Here is a 25,244-nt window from a genome sequence, read left to right as displayed (position 1 = left end):
CAGTTCCAGTTGCTGAACGACGACAGAGAGCGATTTATCAGCGCTGACAGGGGGTCGGAGGTCAGCCGCAGTAATGTACAGTATCCCCACAGGACTGCAGAGTAAATCAACACCTCATGAGAGCTCCTGTTGTGCTGAGCAGAACAATAGTGTGATTTTTACGAGCTGTGGGCTCAATGGCTCATATTCAGCGCTGCGTGTGCATGACGTGTCTCACGCTCGCACACACATGGCGTGGGCAGAGTGGCCGACCTCAGGTCAGTTCACTGGAAGTGTGGGCTGAGCTCACAGATGCTGGGTCCACATGAACACACAGTCTGTGTCCCTGAAAGGCATGAATGAGCCAATGAGCAGGTGACTGGGTTTTACATGTGCTGACCTCATGAAGCATTAAACACTCAGAGGACAGCGCCCCCCCCCCCCCCCCCCCCCTGTCAGCAGGCCCACAGCAGCGTGATGGAGGAAGGTTCAGACATTGCAGCTGTTTCTGTGAAGAGTCACACCCAGAAGAGTGAAACCATCCTGTCAGTTTATCTTCTGTTCCATATCTCATCACTTCCTGTTTTATTTTGAAAGGACTGACCTTCTCCTCTCCTTTCAGGCGTCTGATTGTCTTCCCTGATTCCCAAAGTGTTTCCACCTGTTCCCCTTTGGTCCCTCATGTGTTCAAACAGTCTGTTTCCCTTGTCTTGTGCCAGTTTGTGTCTCTTCCCATGAGCATCATCACCAGCCTTACTTTAACCCACAGATTCCTCCAGCCTGCAGCGAGCGAATCTCCTGCAGAGCATCTCGTTTTATAAATTATTCTTATCCATAGCTTTAGTTTATTTATTCTAACACGGTAAGTTTCATAGCCTCGTTTTTTCCTCCGTTTCCAAGGAGATATTTTTCATTGTAACTATTCGTAACTTTTCCGTTAAAGGAGAGTTTTAAGTTTATCGTTAAAGTTCATAGAGCCTCTGTTTAGTAAAGAGTCTTTTGTTTCAATCCGCCTCGTTAGAACGTGTCTTTATTTTGTTAAAGTGTTCATAACTTTTCTGTTTTCCTCCCAGTTTGGAGATATTTTAGCTACTGAGCAGCCTGGCATATTCAGGGTGTTTATTACTCACTTTGTGTCCCTCCCACAACATTATTCCTCCATCTTACAGCATCCGTTACAATCCTTATGCAAATTAGGTGATGACATCATTTAGCGACTTTTATGACAGCCAATAGCTACTTTCCTCACTGAGGAGTCGGCAAAGATGCATTTTTATTCATCTACTGTGTCTCATATTATATTATATATATGATATGATGCTGGTTAAAGATGCAAATCTGAAGAGAAAGTTCAGATTAATATAAATGGAGTGAACTGGATTCAGGGGTAATTGGGATCTATCACCATGGCAGCCACATTTCATGCATAAATGTATGTGTGGAGGAGAAACTGACAGCATGAAACAAGCATTAAAACACTTATTTAGAAAGCTTAAAACTACAATTTAGGTAGGGCTCTAAGGCTCGGTGTTTATCTCATCTTCATGAGAACATTCATTTCAAACCTAAAACAGATACAACTGCCCTGGGACTGTAAAATCAGGCAGAATTCATGATGATAAACGGTGATTTTCGTGTGTTTTGCTGCACCTTTGCTGCAGCCGTGTTCGTACACGCTCTGAGACGTTCTGACCTATAAATCCTTCACTGAGGCCCTCGCCGGCTGCAGTCAGCTGTCAGCGGCGGGATGCTTGTGGACGACCTGCAGGCAGGAAGTCGACACTCCTCGCCTTGTCAGAGCCACTCAACACCCTGTAAGTAAATCCAGCAAAACCAACAAACCTAAAGGTGAACCGCTGGAGCAGCAAATCACTCGCTTCATCCCTCGGCTGCCAGCTGTCCCTCCAGGTTCATGTTCTTACGCATGACGCAGCTCTAACTCTTCAGATGTAAACTCAACAAGGAGATCTGGACCATTTTTGTCAAAGAAATGCCAGTAAAAGTGTTATTATCAGACAGAACCATCGGAGTGAAACGCACATCAGTGCAGATCATTTAAGACTGCAGGCTTAAGCCTTCTAAAGTCCGTTTTTGGACTGATTTCCTCCCTTTAAGCCGCCCATTCTTCCATCTGGCTACGGTCCACTGCTCTCTGGGAAAATCAGCTTGCAGAGACTTGATTTTTTGTGAGAGATGAGCTGTAGCTCGGGCGTGTAGCTGCAGAGGACTTTTAGGAAACCTTCTTCTTCAGGCGTTTGTTTAGCTGCTGAACGGCTCATTTCTTTGCTTTCTTAAAAACTCAAAGTTTTCCGGCTGCCTGCAGACATCTGCGATGTGTTTAAGGACCCCCGCTGCATCAGGTTACAGCTGCTCAACTGAAGCCTTCACTGCTAAAGATTTCCCCAAAGTGTGTCCCAGATTTAAACATTCGATAACAACTTAAATCTGCAGGTTGCATTCATCACCACGACATCATACAGTAGTGCAAAGGCTTAAAGCTTTTAGCAACAAGCTGGAGTTCATTCACAAACAGGGTTGCAGGTTTTCTCCTGTTTAAATGCTCAGTAATCAGATATGAGCCTGATGAAAACCGCGTTGCCGTGGAAACGGATCACTTAAACCTAAATAAGATCCCATTCAGGGTGATCGATGATCAGATTAAACTATGTGGATTTACTCTTACTCACTCCTGAACTGCAGCTTTACGACAAAGTCTCCAGAGTTGCCAGGTTTGCTTATTATGAGCGACTTTGGACTTCATTCAGCTTCAGGGACAAAGTTAAACCACATCCTGCTGCAGTCCAGATGTTTCAGGAGTCCAGCTGCTGCAGTCCAGATGTTTCAGGAGTCCGGCTGCTGGACTGACCTGCTGCAGTCCAGATGTTTCAAGAGTCCAGCTGCTGCAGTCCAGATGTTTCAAGAGTCCGGCTGCTGCAGTCCAGATGTTTCAGGAGTCCGGCTGCTGCAGTCCAGATGTTTCAGGAGTCCGGCTGCTGGACTGACCTGCTGCAGTCCAGATGTTTCAAGAGTCCAGCTGCTGCAGTCCAGATGTTTCAGGAGTCCGGCTGCTGCTCTGACCTGCTGCAGTCCAGATGTTTCAGGAGTCCAGCTGCTGCTCTGGCCTGCTGCAGTCCAGATGTTTCAGGAGTCCAGCTGCTGCTCTGGCCTGCTGCAGTCCAGATGTTTCAAGAGTCCAGCTGCTGCTCTGGCCTGCTGCAGTCCAGATGTTTCAAGAGTCCGGCTGCTGCAGTCCAGATGTTTCAAGAGTCCAGCTGCTGCTCTGGCCTGCTGCAGTCCAGATGTTTCAGGAGTCCGGCTGCTGGACTGACCTGCTGCAGTCCAGATGTTTCAAGAGTCCAGCTGCTGCAGTCCAGATGTTTCAGGAGTCCAGCTGCTGCACTGACCTGCAGCTGTCCAGATGTTTCAGGAGTCCGGCTGCTGCAGTCCAGATGTTTCAGGAGTCCGGCTGCTGCAGTCCAGATGTTTCAGGAGTCCGGCTGCTGCAGTCCAGATGTTTCAAGAGTCCAGCTGCTGCAGTCCAGATGTATCAAGAGTCCAGCTGCTGCAGTCCAGATGTTTCAAGAGTCCGGCTGCTGCAGTCCAGATGTTTCAAGAGTCCGGCTGCTGCAGTCCAGATGTTTCAAGAGTCCGGCTGCTGCAGTACAGATGTTTCAAGAGTCCGGCTGCTGCAGTACAGATGTTTCAAGAGTCCGGCTGCTGCAGTCCAGATGTTTCAAGAGTCCAGCTGCTGCAGTCCAGATGTTTCAAGAGTCCAGCTGCTGCAGTCCAGATGTTTCAAGAGTCCGGCTGCTGCAGTCCAGATGTTTCAGGAGTCCGGCTGCTGCAGTCCAGATGTTTCAGGAGTCCAGCTGCTGCAGTCCAGATGTTTCAAGAGTCCAGCTGTTGCAATCCAGATGTTTCAGGAGTCCGGCTGCTGCAGTCCAGATGTTTCAGGAGTCCGGCTGCTGCAGTCCAGATGTTTCAGGAGTCCGGCTGCTGCAGTCCAGATGTTTCAAGAGTCCAGCTGCTGCTCTGGCCTGCTGCAGTCCAGATGTTTCAAGAGTCCGGCTGCTGCAGTCCAGATGTTTCAAGAGTCCAGCTGCTGCTCTGGCCTGCTGCAGTCCAGATGTTTCAAGAGTCCAGCTGCTGCTCTGGCCTGCTGCAGTCCAGATGTTTCAAGAGTCCGGCTGCTGCAGTCCAGATGTTTCAAGAGTCCAGCTGCTGCTCTGGCCTGCTGCAGTCCAGATGTTTCAAGAGTCCAGCTGCTGCTCTGGCCTGCTGCAGTCCAGATGTTTCAAGAGTCCAGCTGCTGCTCTGGCCTGCTGCAGTCCAGATGTTTCAGGAGTCCAGCTGCTGCTCTGGCCTGCTGCAGTCCAGATGTTTCAGGAGTCCAGCTGCTGCTCTGACCTGCTGCAGTCCAGATGTTTCAAGAGTCCGGCTGCTGCAGTCCAGATGTTTCAAGAGTCCGGCTGCTGCAGTCCAGATATTTCAGGAGTCCAGCTGCTGCTCTGACCTGCTGCAGTCCAGATATTTCAGGAGTCCAGCTGCTGCTCTGACCTGCTGCAGTCCAGATGTTTCAGGAGTCCAGCTGCTGCACTGACCTGCTGCAGTCCAGATGTTTTACCACCTGAAAACAACACAGCAAAGACCCAGGAATCCTCTCTCAGACAGGAAGGGGACAGCGTTCCTCTGCCAGAGGTCCAGCTGCTGCAGTCTCCTGAGCTCCAGATGTTTGCAGATGTTGTTAAAGGAAGAGGGGGTGCTGCACAGGGGGAACGTGTCCCAGCTTTTTAGATGGTGTTTCAGTAAAATGTCTCACTTTCCACATTTGAAAGGTTTTCCATGTTCTGATGAGGAGCTGGTTTACGAACATCTGCTTTTTCACCCAAAGCCTCCCAGCTTTTCTTTACTTTCCCACGTTCACACGCTGCACACGAAGCAGCTGTTCGTCAGCCTCGCTCACAGCTGCTGTTGCTTTAACATCCTCTGCATGGAGGGAATATTTCATGAGCCGTGTGACAGTTTGACACGGCCAGGCGGCTTTTTGCAGAGTCGGGTTTTGGCTGCTGGGCTTAGAGCCTGTCAGAGCTCCCATTCTGCCCTGAGAGCGGCTCAGCGAGGGCGTCTGCTGTCTGTTTGTGGTTAAAACACACGGCGGAGCAGTGAGGGAAAGCGCTGTTGTTCAAACAGCCTCAGACTCTGTACCTGACCAACTTTAACGTCCCTCTATCACTGTTTAAATCACTTCCCCCACAGAGCTGCAGGTCCAGCTGCGTTATTCTGTGCTGAAACGGCTGATTTTTATTCCCTGACCCGGGAACGAAGGTCAGGAGGCCAAAGTCTGGGAGCCAAAACTGGCTTCTGCTTTGCTTTGTTCGAGGCTCCAGTTTCACTGCGTGAGAAATGGGACGTGAGGTGGGAAAAGTGTCCCGACAGTGAGCTGCTCAGTCAGAGAATCTGTGAGGAAGGCTGATCTGAGAGGCCTGTTAACTGCTCACACACAAGTTTATCAGATCCGCTTTGCACTGGCTGCCCTCAGCTTAAAACGTCTCGGATCAGCCTAAAAGAACACGTCCGCCCTCCTAACTGGTCTCCTAACTGGTTTCCTAACTTCTCTCCTAACTTCTCTCCTAACTTCTCTCCTAACTGGTTTCCTAACTGGTTTCCTAACTTCTCTCCTAACTTCTCTCCTAACTGGTCTCCTAACTGGTCTCCTAACTGGTTTCCTAACTGGTTTCCTAACTGGTCTCCTAACTGGTTTCCTAACTTCTCTCCTAACTTCTCTCCTAACTTCTCTCCTAACTTCTCTCCTAACTGGTCTCCTAACTGGTTTCCTAACTGGTCTCCTAACTTCTCTCCTAACTGGTCTCCTAACTGCTCTCCTAACTGGTCTCCTAACTTCTCTCCTAACTGGTCTCCTAACTGCTCTCCTAACTGGTCTCCTAACTGGTCTCCTAACTGCTCTCCTAACTGGTCTCCTAACTTCTCTCCTAACTGGTCTCCTAACTGGTCTCCTAACTGGTTTCCTAACTGGTTTCCTAACTGGTCTCCTAACTGCTCTCCTAACTGCTCTCCTAACTGCTCTCCTAACTGGTTTCCTAACTGGTTTCCTAACTGGTCTCCTAACTGGTTTCCTAACTGGTCTCCTAACTGGTTTCCTAACTGCTCTCCTAACTGGTCTCCTAACTGGTCTCCAGCCTGTGAAACCTCTGCAGATGGTCCAGAACGCGGCGGTGCGTCTGGTCTTGGATCAGCCTAAAAGAACACGCCCCCCCTCTGTTCATTGAGCTCCTCTGGCTGCCCTTAGCCGCCCGCATCAGATCCAAGTCCCTGATGTTAGCTACAAAGAGCTTAATGGAACGGCTCCATCTACTTGAATGCTCTTGCAAAGGCTTCTGTCCCAACTGGGTCCCTCCGTTGGTCCCAGGATTGTCGTCTAGCAGCTCCTACACCACGCCTAAGACAATCCAAACTCTGTTCATGTGTCGTCCCACGATGGTGGAATGACCTACCGAGCGCTACCAGAACAGGGGCGTCCCTGTCTATCTTCAAGAAGCTCCTGAAAACCCAGCTCTTCAGAGAGCATCTCCTATCCCAGCACTTACCCTGTACTTCCCTCCCCCCTCTATCTCTGCACTTTATCTTTCTGCTCTTCCTTCTATGCCTGCACCCTATCTCTACTCTGTCCCCTCTGACAGAGTCGGACTCCTGGGTTCCTTCTATGGAGCTTATTGTTAGCTTTTTATAAAGCTGTTATATCTTCATTTGTAAGTCGCTTTGGATAAAAGCGTCTGATAAAAACAGAAAAGAAAAAGAAACGAAGAAACAAATACTTTGGTGTGCTCTCATTTCTGATGTTTTCCATATTGTGTCCCGCTACAACAGAAGTCCTCTCAGGGCATTCTTATGAAGAAATAAACCCACTTGGCACCAGCCTCGTGGTGACTGCGGTTAACCATGAACTCGTCTGAATCTCTCCATGAACTCGTCCGTCTTTTAGGGACCAAACTGTCAGCGATCCAGATCCAGTGCAGTATTAACTGCAGGGGAAAGGTGCACGAGTTTCCTGCAGCAGTGGCAGGAATTTAGCATTTTTAACATCCTGACTGAGCTTCTGCTCCAAATCCAGAAGGAACCAGAGGAGATTCCCTTTGGCTCTTTTTAGCAGAGACCAGATAAAGAATGCATTTTTCTCTTTTCTCTTTACTATTAAACGCAGAGTAGCGGCTCAATAAGCCGGGGATTTTACCGCTGATCGAAGCTGCAGATGAGGAAGCTCGGCGGCGGTTTGAGCGCACAGCTCTGCCTCTTCGCCCTGTTTCGGGGTCAGTGTGGCTTCAGAGAGAAGAGCAGAGGCGCAGGCTTTGTTGTGACCCTGCAGGCCTCCTCGTTGGTATGCAGCCTTCATCTCCAACACTGCAGCTCTGTCTTTTAAGTGTGTCTGCTCTCCTTTCATCTGACCTTTTGTTCTCCTCACAGCGCAGAAACCATGACACTGTTTGGATGATTTCTCCTGATAACAGTTTGCTTTCAGCCAAATTGAGCAGAGAAGCAGTAAGTGAAGTCAGCTGTCATAAATAAATCAGTTTCCTGCTGTAAGTTATTCTTATGAGGCCTGAATATTTCACCTTCACTTCACTGTTATTCTGTGTCCAGCTGCTGAACATCAGCAGAAGCGTGCACGTTGTTCAGCTGTGTGCACACTTTCTAAATCACTGAGAAACTGCAGGTGTAGCAGCATCAGAGTGAATCTTACCGTCAGATTGTTATCTAGATGCTGAGATTACTGTGAGAGCTTTGCTTCAAATGCTAAAAGGACTCGTGCTGTTAGGACTTTTCTCCATTATCCATTATCTGAGGTGGGCAACAGGTCCAGGCAGGAAACCCTGTCCAGCTCCTCCTGGGGGATCCTGAGGTGTTCCCAGGCCTGATGAGATGTATAATCCCTCCTGTGGGTTCTGGTTCTGACCCGGTTCCTCCTCCCAGGAGGCATCCTAACCAGATGAACCAGCTCAGCTGACTCCTTTCTGTGTGGAGGAGGAGCTCCTCCCCCTGGATGTTGGAGCTCCTCCCCCCGGATGGTGGAGCTCCTCCCCCCCGGATGATGGAGCTCCTCCCCCCGGATGTTGAAGCTCCTCCCCCTGTATGGTGGAGCCCCTCCCCCTAGATGATAGAGCTCCCCCCCCCGGATGTTGGAGCTCCTCCCCCTAGATGATAGAGCTCCTCCCCCCCGGATGTTGGAGCCCCTCCCCCCGGATGGTGGAGCTCCTCCCCCCGGATGTTGGAGCTCCTCCCCCCGGATGTTGGAGCTCCTCCCCCCCGGATGATGGAGCTCCTCCCCCCGGATGGTGGAGCTCCTCCCCCTATCTCTAAGGCTGAGCCCCGCCCCCCTCTGAAGGAAACTCCTTTCAGCCGCTTGTATCCAGGACCTCCTTCTTTGGGTCAGAACCCAGATCTGTGAGCTCAGGTGAGGGTTGGAACAAAGATGGAGCAGGAACCTGAAAGCTTCTCAGCTTCTACAAGCGTCTCTCATGTCGGCTTTAGTCGTCTCAGTTTCAACTTCTGTAGAAACTGTTCAGTTTCATAATGATTCTTCTAACAGAAATAAGGTCGGGTTCAATCATTCCCCTGAAATAACCAGCACAGAGTATTTTTCCTCAGATTTTGGGGTCAGATCAGAAGTTCTAGGGGTACCAACCCTCTTCTCCACTCCAAACCAAAGCCCTCTCTGCTCTGATTGGCCTGAACAGACCCCGCCTCCTTCATATCACTGAGTTTACGCCTCAAATTTAAATCTTTGTGGGTCAGATGAGCTTCACAAAGTTGTTTCCAGTCCACCGAATGAGCACCAAGTCTTCTTTGCAATCAATTTTTTAGTTTATACAGTTTCCATGAACCTCTTCTGATTCACGTCTTCCAGATAAATACCATAAACAGCAGCAGGAACCCGGCTAATGAGACAAGACACTGGTGGAAATCAGTGGAATAAAACAGAATCAGCAGCTTCATCTGCAGCATGTTAAACTGAGCTTCAGGATCCCGGCAGCAGCTGAAGTCACCAGAGGCTAAAACCCGCCTGAGGAGCAGAGCTGATTAAACTGCTAACTGAAGGTTAAACAGTCATTTTCTGCTCGACTCTGAGCTCTAACAGCTGCTAACAGAACAGAGGAGCTTTACATCAGCTGCTGCTTTAATTATCCTGTAAAAGGCTGATGGAGAGGAACGGGCTGCAGATATTACACTGATCGAAGCCGCTCTAATTAAACGTATGAAATGTAGCCGTGATGAATGTGTCTGGGAACGTATAACTGGATGTGTCCCACCTCATTACTCCCCTCCCCCTGCAGCCTGCTGTGAAACGCAACCTTAAATAAATTCTCAACCCTTCTTTGGAGGTTTTCTGACACGAAGATGTATTAAAAAGTCAGTTTTCATGCTGAAGGACCCCGGCCTCCACTGAAGGTTCTGCCCATGCTGACGGTCTGACTCCATGTTAATTTGTAAATGTAATTTATTTATACAGTCCATTTCGGTACCAAAGTGCTTTAAAGCAGATAATAAATAAAGAAAAGAATAAGTAAAAAACAATAAAACAACAGTAAACGCAATAAAATACAGCAAAAATTGAATAAGATAATATAAAAGTGTCTCCATACTACTGGGTATTAAAAGCCATCTGAAATAAGTAGGTTTTAGCCCAGATTTAAAGAGGTCAGAGGTCAGAAATAAGCTGCATCTCGGGGGGGAGCTTATTCCAGAGCCTGGGGGCACCCCAGGGCTTGTATTTGGACCTGAACACTTCCAGCTAAAGTTGATTTGTTGACCTCAGAGCTCTGCCAGGGTTACAGTTAAAAGCTCAGATAAATACGACGGGGTGAGGCCGTTAAGAGCTTTAAAAACAAACTTTAAAAGTTTAAAATCAGTTCTATGAAGGACAGGAAGCCAATGAAGGGAGTTAAGAACAGGAGTGATGTGCACAGGTCTGTTAGTGTTGGTTAAAGACGGGCAGCAGCAGCATTTTGCACCAGCTGAAGGCGACTGAGAGAAGTCTGGGAGACGCCGACATAAAGTCCATCGCAGTAGTTTAACCTTGAACTTATCAGGGCAGGGAGGCTTAAAAACATTTAACTTTGGCCAGGAGACGCAGCTGGAAAAAACTAGTCCCGAAAACATTGTTAATTTGTTTGTCAAACTTCTGATGACTGTCAAAGGTCAAAGGTCACTCCCAGATTCCTGACGGTTGAGCTGAGCTTTGAAGATGCTAAAGTCACAGTTTCCCCAAACACGATACGTTCAGTTTTGTCTGTCTGTAATGCAGCAGATGTGTGAAAACAGTTTGCATCTGACCCCCGATCATTGATTTTTAAAGTGAAACATTTCAGGATTTGGCTCCAGGAGAGTTGACCTGCCAACTTTCCATCTTATTTAATTCTAAAAGCATTAAATTTGCAGCTCTGTTCCGTCCTTTTTCAGAGATGCATCTCTCTCCAGATCGATAAAAAGGTTTGATTCCATCTGCTGCTGAAGGACTCTGTGTCTTTTGGCTCTGGGGCCATGTTTGGGCCTCGTTTTCCAAAATCAGCTCATTATTTTGTGATGGATCATTGGTTTCCGTTCATTTTGCAGCAGAACATTTAACATTTCCAACACAACTAAAGGCTGAACAGCTGCGTTTCGCTCTGAATTTCTCGTCTAAAGTTGGAGGAAGTTACCTGCTGTCAGATTCATCCATTAAAGGCTGCTCGTGTCCATCTTTAGCTGCCAGTCAGAGCACAGACTGAACCTTTTCCTGCAGATCTGCTGCAGTAAATCCAGGATTTACCTGAGATTCATGCTCCCGTGCATTTATCTCTTTATTTATCTGACTTTAACATCTGAGAGGAACTGTTCCCACATAACTTTACTAACCTGCAGCTGTGTGGATGAGGTGTGTTTCCAACCCAACAAAAGGTCCTCTCCTCACTCTCAGAGGTCTCTACAAACACCCGGATCACTGGAGGATTCTTTCCTGCTGCCTCAGAGGTAGAAACGTATGAAAATGAAGGATTTCCACAGTTTTTTCTGTATTCTGGGGCAGTGCAGCAGAAGCTGCATCACAATTATCACTGCTGTCAGGACCTGATTCACTGACTCGTCTCATACTGCCGAAACGCTTTGATTAGCTTCAATTTCCAACGGTTTCCCTTAATTCAGGGTTTCGTTTCCCCTTTAAGGGGATGAACAAATAGCCTGAGAGTTCGTAGGGATGCAGGGAGGTGGCACGGTGTCATAAACGTCCCGTTTTCATTCTGACATCGACTCAGAGGAAGCACAGAGACACAGACTGAATCCCCAGATAAGGAGCAAACCAGGCTGCATTAAAGCAGCGGTCGGCCATAAAAACGTTGCATCGGGCCTTAAATAGGCAGAAGAACAAATACCAGCCACAAGCAGGGACAAGTTTAGAGCATGCAGCAGATCGGCATGAAGGCTATAAATAGTCCGAGCATCACCAGAAACGTACAGATTTCTCCCTGAACACAAACCATGTGTGCAGAGCTGCAGAAACACAAAGTCCACAGAAACGCCACAGAGCAGGAAACAGGAGCTGATGTGGATGGACGAGAGGCATCAGCTGTGCTACGAGAACCTACAGGTGAATGGGGTAACATTTTAAAATAATAGATGTCACCATCAAACTTCCTCTGTTGATTACTTACACGAGTATGAAGAAAAAATGTATTACAAGTTTTTTAAATTTGTATGTTTGAATATGCAAATTAGGCATTATCTCATTAAATAAGCGCAAATTTGCATATATTTCCAGTAGATAGATCAGAACATATGATAAAGCCAGGTGCAAAATTCCTTTTTCATTTTGTTTACATACCAGATGAAAAAAAAAATACAGAAGGATTTTAGGATATCTGCTTTCATTACCTAGAAAATCAAAATATACTGTTAATAGCCTTAAAAAAATTGATTTTCGCCATATTTTTTGATTATAATGTCACATAAATCTGGCCAGGAATGATTTATTAAGAAATCCTTCAGTAAATATCTTCAGAATACTGCTAAGTGTAGAACTGGAAAGTTTGGTGTGAATAGGTCTGGAAAAATACAAAAAACTGATTTTGAGAAAACGGCATTTAAAGATTTAAATAGGGGAATTTATAACATTTGTATCGGAAACAATTGCTCAAAAACAGAATAAATGCTCAGACCATTAGTAATAATGATATAGAATAATAGAACAATATTGCTATAGAATACAAGCTCATATAAATGGATTATTTAATAACTACGGTTAGCTGTTTATTGGCTGTCAGATATCGCATTCATCAGGACACGTTAAGCGTCAGAATGATCAGAACTCTAGTCTCCACTGAAGAATTTAGGCCTTTTCACTTCAACTCTGTACCTTTTATCTGATATTATTGCACGCTGGAAACGTCGCATCATGTCCACCATATTTACAGACTGGTTCCAAACTTTAGGTTTTCGGAACAGGTTTTTTTGGATCAGTCAAACGCTTTTTGAGAGACCGTTTTTATCCAAAATGGCTCCATCACAGCTCCTGTAGTGAAGGAATCTGTACCACCAGACCGTGGAGATCTAGATCTCAGCAGTTTTTAATGGTTTTGGGACAGTAGGGACCTTTATTTGGCAGTAGGAGGACAGGAACCGGGGTCATAAGTAGGGGACGGCATGCAGAAAAGGACCCAGGATGGGGCTGGAGCCCCGGCCGGCTGCATCCAGCCGTGCATTCGCCTCCTCCCTGACCGGTTGAGCTCAGAGTGGCGTTTTCAGGTTGTTACCCACCGTCCGTAGAGCCAGAGCTTTTCAGGCAGTTCAGGATGCTGAGCAGGTGTCAGATCAGGTGTTAAAGCCTTCTAACTATCCAGAGTAGCTGGAGAATCCAGGATTTTCACACAGCTGCAGAGGGCGGGTCCTGGCTCACAGCTGGACCCGGTGGAGCTGTTTCTTCCACCCAGCAGCTGGTGAAGTGAGATCCAGCAGCACTTTTCTCAGTGCATCAAAATCTTCGACAAATGGAGCCATTTTTGTCAGGAGGACGGTGGAGTTTAATCTTATCATGACTTATCTAACCTGGCTGCCTACGTTTGTTAACTGATGAGCAGAAGCTCATTAACAAACAAGTCAAACAGCTGTGGCTAAATGCTGTTTGCATATCTGATTTTCTCAGTCTATAAAGATTTCTGCAACTTTCTGCTCCAACTGGTGACAATAAACATCTTTTTAAACTGTTATTGAATAATTTGGCCTCATAAGAGATTCTAAAGTCAACAGTCAGAGCTCAAAATAGCATTTTTTTGTCCTTCAGAACTAATTCAAGACGTCCTCATTTGGATTTGAGGGAACGGAGAAGATAATGATAGCGAAAGGTTTGTTTTATTAGTTAGCTCAGCTGGACCTCCAGCTGCAGGAAGGACTATCAAGTTATTTCTGATTCAGCACATAATCTGTCTTTGGAAACAATGCAGTCCACCTTATGCTTTAGATTTCTGCTTCAACCACATCTGTCTGTCAGAAACCTGACATGAATGAAACATCTGCAGGATTCAGACGGACTTGGAAGGGAATTTTACATGAAGACTCTGTTTGATGCTGTGACATCAGGGCAGAGGGGGAAGGATCCTGTTTGATGTGTGTTTCCCAATAAAGACAAAAGCTAGTTCTGCAGCAGGGTGTGTGGAGAAGGAAAGGTGTGTTTGAGATAAAACGGATCATATATGCACTCCTTTCTCTGCTGGATTCATTTAAAAGTATGGGCAGGAATCCCAGAGAGTCATCATCTATTTCCAAAGCGAAATGACTTCATGATGGGAGGCTCATCTCTGCAGAATTTGTTTTCATATTGAAACCTCACATTCTCAGCCAAGATTGAATGTCTCAGAGACAGATGAGCTCCGATGGGAGTTTCCCAAGAGTGTATTTGTGTCGTTGTCCCATGAAATCCGTCCTACACACAGTGGAAAGCGACCCAGCTGCTGGTGGCTCAAATAAACACAGTTTAAGGCTGTTTTTAACGATCAATATGCTCAAATTTATCCAGTCACATCCATCAGTGTAACTGAGACACAAAGCTGCTGATCTTCAGCATCTTTATGTTTAATCTAAATGTTGTTCCAGATGTTGTAGCCAGAACCGGATCCAGAACATGAGCAGCAGGACGTCTCTGTTTGGTCAGTAGCTGCCTCTGTGGGTAACTCTGAGTTTCTGTAGAAGCAGCAGATGGACCAGCAGCCCCTCAGCTGCCTTTTCACATCACAACACAGACATTTAAAACAGTTTCTCTCACAGTTTGAGGTTCAGACTCGTGTCCTTTTAGTGTCGGAACAGCCTCGACTTTCAGCTTCAGCCTCCCAGCAAAGAGAGCGTCGTGCTGGTTCTTCTTCAGAAAGCTGCCGTCCATGAAGTGTAGCGAACACATCCAAACCTTTTCCACTGATCGTGCACTGATCCAAGATAGCAGGGTCTTTGGAGGGTCCTCACAACCAGAAACACATGTTCTTTAAGACAAAGTAGCTGCTCTGACAAGCACCGGCGGATCACCTTTTCCCTGCAGTGCGTTGACTTCGGCTTTAAGTGCAATACAATATCACCATAAAAGGAACTCCTGAAAGTTTGAAACTGTTTGTTGAAACAAGTTTTATCTGCATAATTATGCTAAATTGCGCGTATTCCTCTTTTTTGAGCTTTTGATGACATTTAAGGTGGTAATACATATTTTTAAACTCTACAGACATGTGGAGAAGAACGAAATGGGACCTTTTGAATAAAATATATCCACACATGTCATTTTAAATGGGTTTTATTGTTTAATATCTCTGATAAATTAAAGGAAATACGCAATTTATCGAGCAGTAACCTATGAATTTTAGTGAAAATTAACTTTGTACCAACACTCCTCATCTGTTGTGGATCAGTTAGATTAATGGAGGGAAATGGCTAAAACTGGAGGAAAAGGTGCTTCAAAAAGACAGGATTCAGGTTGTTTTCCCCTTCAGAAGTTGCAGTGATTTTACAAGTTTCTGTACTTTTCTGTAGAAAAGACTTTTGTAGTTTGAGGTTCAGACTCGTGTCCTTTTAGTGTCGGAACAGCCTCGACTTTCAGCTTCAGCCTCCCAGCAAAGAGAGCGTCGTGCTGGTTCTTCTTCATAAAGCTGCCGTCCATGAAGTGTAGCGAACGCATCCAAATCTTTTCCACTGATCGTGCACTGATCCAAGATAGCTGGGTCTTTGGAGGGTCCTCACAACCAGAAACACATGTTCTTTAAGACAAAGTACCTGCTCTGACAAGCACCGGCGGATCACCTTTTCCCTGCAGTGCGTTGACTTCGGCTTTAAGTGCAATACAATATCACCATAAAAGGAACTCCTGAAAGTTTGAAACTGTTTGTTGAAACAAGTTTTATCTGCATAATTATGCTAAATTGCGCGTATTCCTCTTTTTTGAGCTTTTGATGACATTTAAGGTGGTAATACATATTTTTAAACTCTACAGACATGTGGAGAAGAACGAAATGGGACCTTTTTAATAAAATATATCCACACATGTCATTTTAAATGGGTTTTATTGTTTAATATCTCTGATAAATTAAAGGAAATACGCAATTTATCGAGCAGTAACCTATGAATTTGTCAAACTTTCAGTAAAAATGAACTTTGTACCAACAGAAAATGGCTAAAACTGGAGGAAAAGGTGCTTCAAAAAGACAGGATTCAGGTTGTTTTCCCCTTCAGAAGTTGCAGTGATTTTACAAGTTTCTGTACTTTTCTGTAGAAAAGACTTTTGTAGTTTGAGGTTCAGACTCGTGTCCTTTTAGTGTCGGAACAGCCTCGACTTTCAGCTTCAGCCTCCCAGCAAAGAGAGCGTCGTGCTGGTTCTTCTTCATAAAGCTGCCGTCCATGAAGTGTAGCGAACACATCCAAACCTTTTCCACTGATCGTGCACTGATCCAAGATAGCTGGGTCTTTGGAGGGTCCTCACAACCAGAAACACATGTTCTTTAAGACAAAGTACCTGCTCTGAAAAGCACCGGCGGATCACTTGTTCCATGCAGTGCGTTGACTTCTGCTTTAAGTGCAATACAATATCACCATAAAAGGAAATCCTGAAAGTTTGAAACTGTTTGTTGAAACAGGTTTTATCTGCATAAATATGCTAAATTGTGCGTATTCCTCTTTTTTGAGCTTTTGATGACATTTAAGGTGGTAATACATATTTTTAAACTCTACAGACATGTGGAGAAGAATGAAATGGGACCTTTTTAATAAAATGTATCCACACATGTCATTTTAAATGGGTTTTATTGTTTAATATCTCTGATAAATTAAAGGAAATACGCAATTTATCGAGCAGTAACCTATGAATTTCAGTGAAAATGAACTTTGTACCAACACTCCTCATCTGTTGTGGATCAGTTAGATTAATGGAGGAAAATGGCTAAAAGTGGAGGAAAAGGTGCTTCAAAAAGACAGTATTCAGGTTGTTTTCCCCTTCAGAAGTTGCAGTGATTTTACAAGTTTCTGTACTTTTCTGTAGAAAAGACTTTTGTAGTTTGAGGTTCAGACTCGTGTCCTTTTAGTGTCGGAACAGCCTCGACTTTCAGCTTCAGCCTCCCAGCAAAGAGAGCGTCGTGCTGGTTCTTCTTCATAAATATATCCACACATGTCATTTTAAATAGGTTTTATTGTTTAATATCTCTGATAAATTAAAGGAAATACGCAATTTATCGAGCAGTAACCTATGAATTTGTCAAACTTTCAGTAAAAATTAACTTTGTACCAACAGAAAATGGCTAAAACTGGAGGAAAAGGTGCTTCAAAAAGACAGGATTCAGGTTGTTTTCCCCTTCAGAAGTTGCAGTGATTTTACAAGTTTCTGTACTTTTCTGTAGAAAAGACTTTTGTAGTTTGAGGTTCAGACTCGTGTCCTTTTAGTGTCGGAACAGCCTCGACTTTCAGCTTCAGCCTCCCAGCAAAGAGAGCGTCGTGCTGGTTCTTCTTCATAAAGCTGCCGTCCATGAAGTGTAGCGAACACATCCAAACCTTTTCCACTGATCGTGCACTGATCCAAGATAGCTGGGTCTTTGGAGGGTCCTCACAACCAGAAACACATGTTCTTTATGTAGCCAGGTGGGAAATAAAGAACGGTTACACCACTAGATGGCGCTGTCTCAATTAAGGAGTCCCACCATGGGCTGTATTTGTTTTACAGCCCCGAAGAAGAACCGGATGTTGAGACGCCATATTGATTAGAACAACATGTGGCTTTGGTTCTGGATGGAGTGAGCTGTTGTTTAAGGTAAAATAGGTTTCTAAGTACAACAAGTGGCATGAAATAATAGCTGTTGGCCAGTTAGAAATAACTCATGACCACGTTTTTGTAAAGTATTGTGTACTGATGTCTCTGTATTTCGGTGATGCATAGCGGATTCACGGGTCTGTTTCCCATAATGGGGGAGAGCCATAACACCCTGTTGGTGTTACAGAGATCAGCCGTTATAGTTATTTTTTCACTCTTTTTATATTTTGTTTGTACTTTTATACTGACTTCTGTTGCCAGAACTTGCGATCAATCACCAGTTAAGTGTTGATGAAACCTTTTGCTTTGCCAAAGAGCAAATATATAGCGGAGAGTCCTCTGAAAGTAATTTATTTTGTTTTCTGTGGTAAGGATTATACCAGATATTATTGAGTTATTTTATTCTTTTTTATGTAAAGTGAACACCAATTTTTCTGCTCAGAATAAAGACCCCAAAATAATATTTCTGTGTCCTGAGCCCATGTAGCCAGGCTACATTTAAGACAAAGTACCTGCTCTGAAAAGCACCGGCGGATCACTGTAAAAGTGCAGATGTGGCGCACTGGAACAGTGATTTCATGTGTGTTACGGTTGGAGTGTGGAGTCGGTTTGCTTTGGATGTGTTGCAGTTAATTCAATTGGTGGTTATTGTTTCAGGGTGGAAGGTTGTTTGCCTGAATCTCTGCGTATGTTGAGGATTGGCTGCGTTTGTGCTGATCCTTTGGAGGGTTAGGGTACTGTCTAAGGGTATTGGAGGGGGTACTGTCTCTTTAAGAGGACCAGTAAAGTGGGCTGGAAATGATGCAACATGCAAATGATCGTTTTGGATGATTTAAAGTTAAAGTTAAAAACAAAGATGGACGTGGTTGTTGGCTGTTCATTTTGAGGGTGCAACATATAACGTGCACGCTCTAACTCACGTGGACGCACTGACTAACAGGAAATTCTGTCTCATGAGTTAAAACTTCAGGATGAAATGAGTCCCTTGGAAATGTTTGTGGAGATAATTCATCATTTTAACACTGCAGATAAGACCGAAAAAACATGGAAAAGCATGAAAATAATCCTGCTACTGAAGGAAATACTGAAGGTCAAAGGTCACAAGTTTCCAAAAAGTTGGAAACCACTAACTTCTCAGATTTCACATGGAAGCTTTTACACTTGTTTGAGGTGTTTTGTGGCTTTTTAAAAACAGTCTCGGTGTGTAAGTGGAGCTGAAAATGCCTCCAGGAGAATAAACAGGGCCTGAACAGAGATAATCACAGCAGTTTCTGTGGTTTTCATCTCTTTTCATCTCTTTTCTCAACGTTTAATCTCGACACAACAAACCGTTGGGAATCCATACTTCTGATTGTTAAACTTGTTCTGGTTTGGCTCTTCTCCCTCAAAGTGATTTAAAAACCTTGCTTTGGCCACAGGTTCGTGCGTATTAAACCTGCAGCTCTCTCTAAGAGGTGCTTTTGGCTTGCTACCCCACTGCTAATGTTTCTCTCCAGATAATTACTTTTCTTTTGGAAAGAAATGTATTTATAAGCCTCCTTTAGATTCTAACTTCTCAGCTCGAATTTCTCTTTTGCCCGAAGCATTTTCCACCGTTTTTCTCTCCGTTGCATGCCAGTGCAAACACAAAGTGAAACCTTCAGTAACACCCACAATATGAATGTACCGCAGAGCTTTAACCACCCAACTGAAAAAGGCTTTGAACACAACTCGCTGCTTTAAATGCTGCTGGAGAGGTTTGAAGGGAGGGATGAGCCTACAGGAAGAAAAAGAGACTTTTCTTCAGGTTACCACCTGAAGCAGAGCAGACAAGCCAGAACTGATCCAGCAGGATTACTGAGTCACTGAACATAACCTGTGGTTTTGCAGCTAAATCGCGGCGTTGTAAAGCAGAGCTGCATCTGTCCTACATTACTGCTGTCCGAGGAGCCAAACGGGCCCCAGGAAACTTGAAACCTCTCGCTGCTCTTAGACGGCGGGTTACTGGAGACCTTCATTAAAACGAGGGCAGAGAGGAGGACATTTTAAACCACATGATGGATGGAGTTAAAGTGCAGCTGCGGTTCAAACATGCACTATTTGTTGAGTTTGGATGGCTGTTTATTTGGGATTTCATCAGTTTCCTTTTTGGATCTCTAAGGGGGGGGGGTGACGTCACGAAATGGATTTCTCCTTGAAACTCAGCGTTATTAAATTAAACCGTTAGTGGAGTTTACATGTTGTAAGGCTTCATCACAGCACTGCTGGGGGCGGATAGAAGCTGACCGGACTACAGGAACTGAGAAGTTTGAGGTTTATACTCGGAGAAATCAGAGAGATGCAACACAACTGCAGCAACTGTGAAAGATTGTTGGTGCAGTGACTCTGTGGATGTGAGCCTTCAAACATAATCACAGCTTTTACACTGCGATGGAAGCTAAATGCAGTTATTGTGTCAGTTCTGCTAAAACTCGACTTTTAAGATCCTTTCAAACATGTTAGTCCAACACTGACAGATAATGCAGCTGGAAGTTTGGTTGCTCCTGCAATGAGGAGTAATGTTCTGTAGATTGGACCGTTGGGTCAGTAACTTCAACAACCTCAAAGTGTGAAAAGAAGACTTAGAAGAAACTTCTTACTCCTCCTTAAGTACCAAAGAGTCCGGCTGCTACAGTCTGCGGTACTGAACAACAGGAGAATCAATAGCAACGAATACCAGGACTTTCACCTGGGAGACTGGGGTCTGAGCCCGGCTGCTACAGTCTGCAGTACTGAACAACAGGAGAATCAATAGCAACGAATACCAGGACTTTCACCCGGGAGACTGGGGTCTGAGTCCGGCTGCTACAGTCTGCGGTACTGAACAACAGGAGAATCAATAGCAACGAATACCAGGACTTTCACCCGGGAGACTGGGGTCTGAGTCCGGCTGCTACAGTCTGCAGTACTGAACAACAGGAGAATCAATAGCAACGAATACCAGGACTTTCACCCGGGAGACTGGGGTCTGAGCCCGGCTGCTACAGTCTGCAGTACTGAACAACAGGAGAATCAATAGCAACGAATACCAGGACTTTCACCTGGGAGACTGGGGTCTGAGCCCGGCTGCTACAGTCTGCAGTACTGAACAACAGGAGAATCAATAGCAACGAATACCAGGACTTTCACCCGGGAGACTGGGGTCTGAGTCCGGCTGCTACAGTCTGCAGTACTGAACAACAGGAGAATCAATAGCAACTAATACCAGGACTTTCACCTGGGAGACTGGGGTCTGAGTCCGGCTGCTACAGTCTGCAGTACTGAACAACAGGAGAATCAATAGCAACTAATACCAGGACTTTCACCTGGGAGACTGGGGTCTGAGCCCGGCTGCTACAGTCTGCAGTACTGAACAACAGGAGAATCAATAGCAACGAATACCAGGACTTTCACCTGGGAGACTGGGGTCTGAGTCCGGCTGCTACAGTCTGCAGTACTGAACAACAGGAGAATCAATAGCAACGAATACCAGGACTTTCACCGGGGAGACTGGGGTCTGAGTCCGGCTGCTACAGTCTGCGGTACTGAACAACAGGAGAATCAATAGCAACGAATACCAGGACTTTCACCCGGGAAACTGGGGTCTGAGTCCGGCTGCTACAGTCTGCAGTACTGAACAACAGGAGAATCAATAGCAACGAATACCAGGACTTTCACCTGGGAGACTGGGGTCTGAGTCCGGCTGCTACAGTCTGCAGTACTGAACAACACCAGAGAATCAATAGCAACGAATACCAGGACTTTCACCTGGGAGACTGGGGTCTGAGCCCGGCTGCTACAGTCTGCAGTACTGAACAACAGGAGAATCAATAGCAACGAATACCAGGACTTTCACCCAGGAGACTGGGGTCTGAGTCCGGCTGCTACAGTCTGCAGTACTGAACAACAGGAGAATCAACAGCAACGAATACCAGGACTTTCACCTGGGAGACTGGGGTCTGAGTCCGGCTGCTACAGTCTGCAGTACTGAACAACAGGAGAATCAATAGCAACGAATACCAGGACTTTCACCTGGGAGACTGGGGTCTGAGTCCGGCTGCTACAGTCTGCAGTACTGAACAACAGGAGAATCAATAGCAACGAATACCAGGACTTTCACCTGGGAGACTGGGGTCTGAGTCCGGCTGCTACAGTCTGCGGTACTGAACAACAGGAGAATCAATAGCAACGAATACCAGGACTTTCACCTGGGAGACTGGGGTCTGAGCCCGGCTGCTACAGTCTGCAGTACTGAACAACACGAGAATCAGAATTTTAGGCACCAGGGTTGGTGGGAAATATGCACTTTCTACTGTTCATTCTTTGAGTTTAAACGTGATATTCTGTGAATCCGGGAAGGTTAAACTTGGCTGTCGTGCCTTTAGGCTGCAGCTGGTCTTAATCTGCTGACATAGTGTCTAAAACCAGGGTAACTGTGGCCTAACTGGGGCCGAATAGATAACCCAGTCTGATGTTGTTGGAATACTCCAGATGGTAAGTGTTGGAGTTTCCAGTCTCTCTGTATGATAAATTTGTGAAATGTTCTGTTTCTGCATAATTAGCCTGTCACAAAGATAAATGAATGATAAAAATCATGGACTTGACTCAGGCATCATTCCTCAGGCTTTGTTTGCAGAAGCTTTCTGTAAAAACCTGAAATAAAAGTTAAACTTTCTGATTTTTATTGGAAATGACCAGTTTTTATTTGTTTTTCTAATTTAATTGTAATAGTTCTGAACGTGTCGGTTGGTCCAGGCGCGACGGATATAAGATATAACGGGTTTAACATCCTGTTATTTTCTCTGCTTACAGATGAGGTCACGAGTTAATCCTCAGAGCTGTGTTGGAGTGTCCTGTGTCGAAGGATGTGGCTCAGACTTTAAGAAAAACAGCAGAACTGAATGTCTTTGGATATGAGCTGTGCTAACTGTTACTGTAACATATTTAACTTACCATAACTGTTACTGTAACATGTTTAACTTACCATAACTGTTACTGTAACATATTTAACTTACCATAACTGTTACTGTAACATATTTAACTTAGCATAACTGTTACTGTAACATATTTAACTTACCATAACTGTTACTGTAACATATTTAACTTACCATAACTGTTACTGTAACATATTTAACTTACCATAACTGTTACTGTAACATATTTAACTTACCATAACTGTTACTGTAACATATTTAACTTACCATAACTGTTACTGTAACATATTTAACTTAGCATAACTGTTACTGTAACATATTTAACTTACCATAACTGTTACTGTAACATATTTAACTTACCATAACTGTTACTGTAACATATTTAACTTACCATAACTGTTACTGTAACATATTTAACTTACCATAACTGTAACATATTTAACTTACCATAACTGTTACTGTAACATATTTAACTTTCCATAACTGTTACTGTAACATATTTAACTTAGCATAACTGTTACTGTAACATATTTAACTTAGCATAACTGTTACTGTAACATATTTAACTTACCATAACTGTTACTGTAACATATTTAACTTACCATAACTGTTACTGTAACATATTTAACTTACCATAACTGTTACTGTAACATATTTAACTTACCATAACTGTAACATATTTAACTTACCATAACTGTTACTGTAACATATTTAACTTTCCATAACTGTTACTGTAACATATTTAACTTTCCATAACTGTTACTGTAACATATTTAACTTACCATAACTGTTACTGTAACATATTTAACTTACCATAACTGTAACATATTTAACTTAGCATAACTGTTACTGTAACATATTTAACTTACCATAACTGTTACTGTAACATGTTTAACTTACCATAACTGTTACTGTAACATATTTAACTTACCATAACTGTTACTGTAACATATTTAACTTAGCATAACTGTTACTGTAACATATTTAACTTACCATAACTGTTACTGTAACATATTTAACTTACCATAACTGTTACTGTAACATGTTTAACTTACCATAACTGTTACTGTAACATATTTAACTTACCATAACTGTTACTGTAACATATTTAACTTAGCATAACTGTTACTGTAACATATTTAACTTACCATAACTGTTACTGTAACATATTTAACTTTCCATAACTGTTACTGTAACATATTTAACTTACCATAACTGTTACTGTAACATATTTAACTTACCATAACTGTTACTGTAACATATTTAACTTAGCATAACTGTAACATATTTAACTTAACATAACTGTTACTGTAACATATTTAACTTACCATAACTGTTACTGTAACATATTTAACTTACCATAACTGTAACATATTTAACTTACCATAACTGTAACATATTTAACTTACCATAACTATAACATATTTAACTTACCATAACTGTTACTGTAACATATTTAACTTACCATAACTGTTACTGTAACATATTTAACTTACCATAACTGTTACTGTAACATATTTAACTTACCATAACTGTTACTGTAACATATTTAACTTACCATAACTGTTACTGTAACATATTTAACTTAGCATAAATGTTACTGTAACATATTTAACTTACCATAACTGTTACTGTAACATATTTAACTTACCATAACTGTAACATATTTAACTTACCATAACTGTAACATATTTAACTTACCATAACTATAACATATTTAACTTACCATAACTGTTACTGTAACATATTTAACTTACCATAACTGTTACTGTAACATATTTAACTTACCATAACTGTTACTGTAACATATTTAACTTACCATAACTGTTACTGTAACATATTTAACTTACCATAACTGTTACTGTAACATATTTAACTTAACATAACTGTTACTGTAACATATTTAACTTACCATAACTGTTACTGTAACATATTTAACTTACCATAACTGTAACATATTTAACTTACCATAACTGTAACATATTTAACTTACCATAACTATAACATATTTAACTTACCATAAATGTTACTGTAACATATTTACCTTACCATAACTGTTACTGTAACATATTTAACTTACCATAACTGTTACTGTAACATATTTAACTTAACATAACTGTTACTGTAACATGTTTAACTTAACATAACTGTTACTGTAACATGTTTAACTTACCATAACTGTTACTGTAACATATTTAACTTACCATAACTATTACCAGTTTCAAACCCCAAATCTCACAGCAAAACATGAAATACGACCCAAAGCATTACATCTCTGCCTGGTTCCCGTCACCCAGTAATATTTGATGCATTACTTTGTGACAGTATGTGTTTTAATGCAATCCAAGATGCTTTCCCAACTTGATTCATGTAGTTTTTTATTGCGTAAACCCTGCCAAACAAACACAAGTGGTTTAAATGAGAATGAAAGTCATCTCCAAGGCTTGGTAATGAGGTCTGAGCTCCACAACCAAAGCCCTCATTCCTCCAGATGTGGACTTGTTCATGTGATAAATGTGATAAAGGTCCTTTCACAGCAGTATAGATAAAAGTTTCAGTTAAAATCTACTTCTACCAGAGCTCTAAACCTCCCAAAATGAGCCCCATGAGTCTCTCTGACCGGATACCCTGCATCAAAAGTTCATGTTAGTCTTTTAAAACTTCTGTTACGCTTCGGGAAAGATGGTCTCAGCCAAAGAAACAACTGCTGACTGTCGAGTAACAAACAGAAAGCTCCCACATCAAAGTCCTCCTCCTTCCTGTGGAGCAGCTGCTGGAGAACAACACTCACATTTCTCACAGCTACAAGAGGAGAATACAAACGTTCTCTGTGTTTAAGCATTAAACGAAACACTTTATGTTCCTCCTCCAGCCACTAACACTTTGACAGGGATCAGATGAGACCTCGCAGGGTGGAAATCATAACAAGGGGTGAAGATCAAAGAAACCTGAGCCTAAAACAACTGATGAAGATGAGAAGCAGGAAAGGAAGAAGAGGATAAGATGAGAGGAGTGCTCAGGAG

The 25,244-nt window shown here is 43.6% G+C and overlaps 1 protein-coding gene across 1 annotated transcript in view; it reads right to left on the bottom strand.

Moving 5' to 3' along the window:
• Nucleotides 1–25,244, bottom strand: part of dipk1c (divergent protein kinase domain 1C) — a 56,621-nt gene that overhangs the window by 22,175 nt on the left and 9,202 nt on the right. The window lies entirely within an intron of this gene.

The sequence above is a fragment of the Leuresthes tenuis genome, unplaced genomic scaffold (genome assembly GCF_036924035.1).
Source record: "Leuresthes tenuis unplaced genomic scaffold, fLeuTen1.0.hap1 SCAF_24, whole genome shotgun sequence".
Taxonomy (NCBI): domain Eukaryota; kingdom Metazoa; phylum Chordata; class Actinopteri; order Atheriniformes; family Atherinopsidae; genus Leuresthes; species Leuresthes tenuis.
The sequence above is the reverse complement of the archived record's forward strand: the minus strand, read 5'-3'. Positions and strand labels throughout refer to the sequence as shown.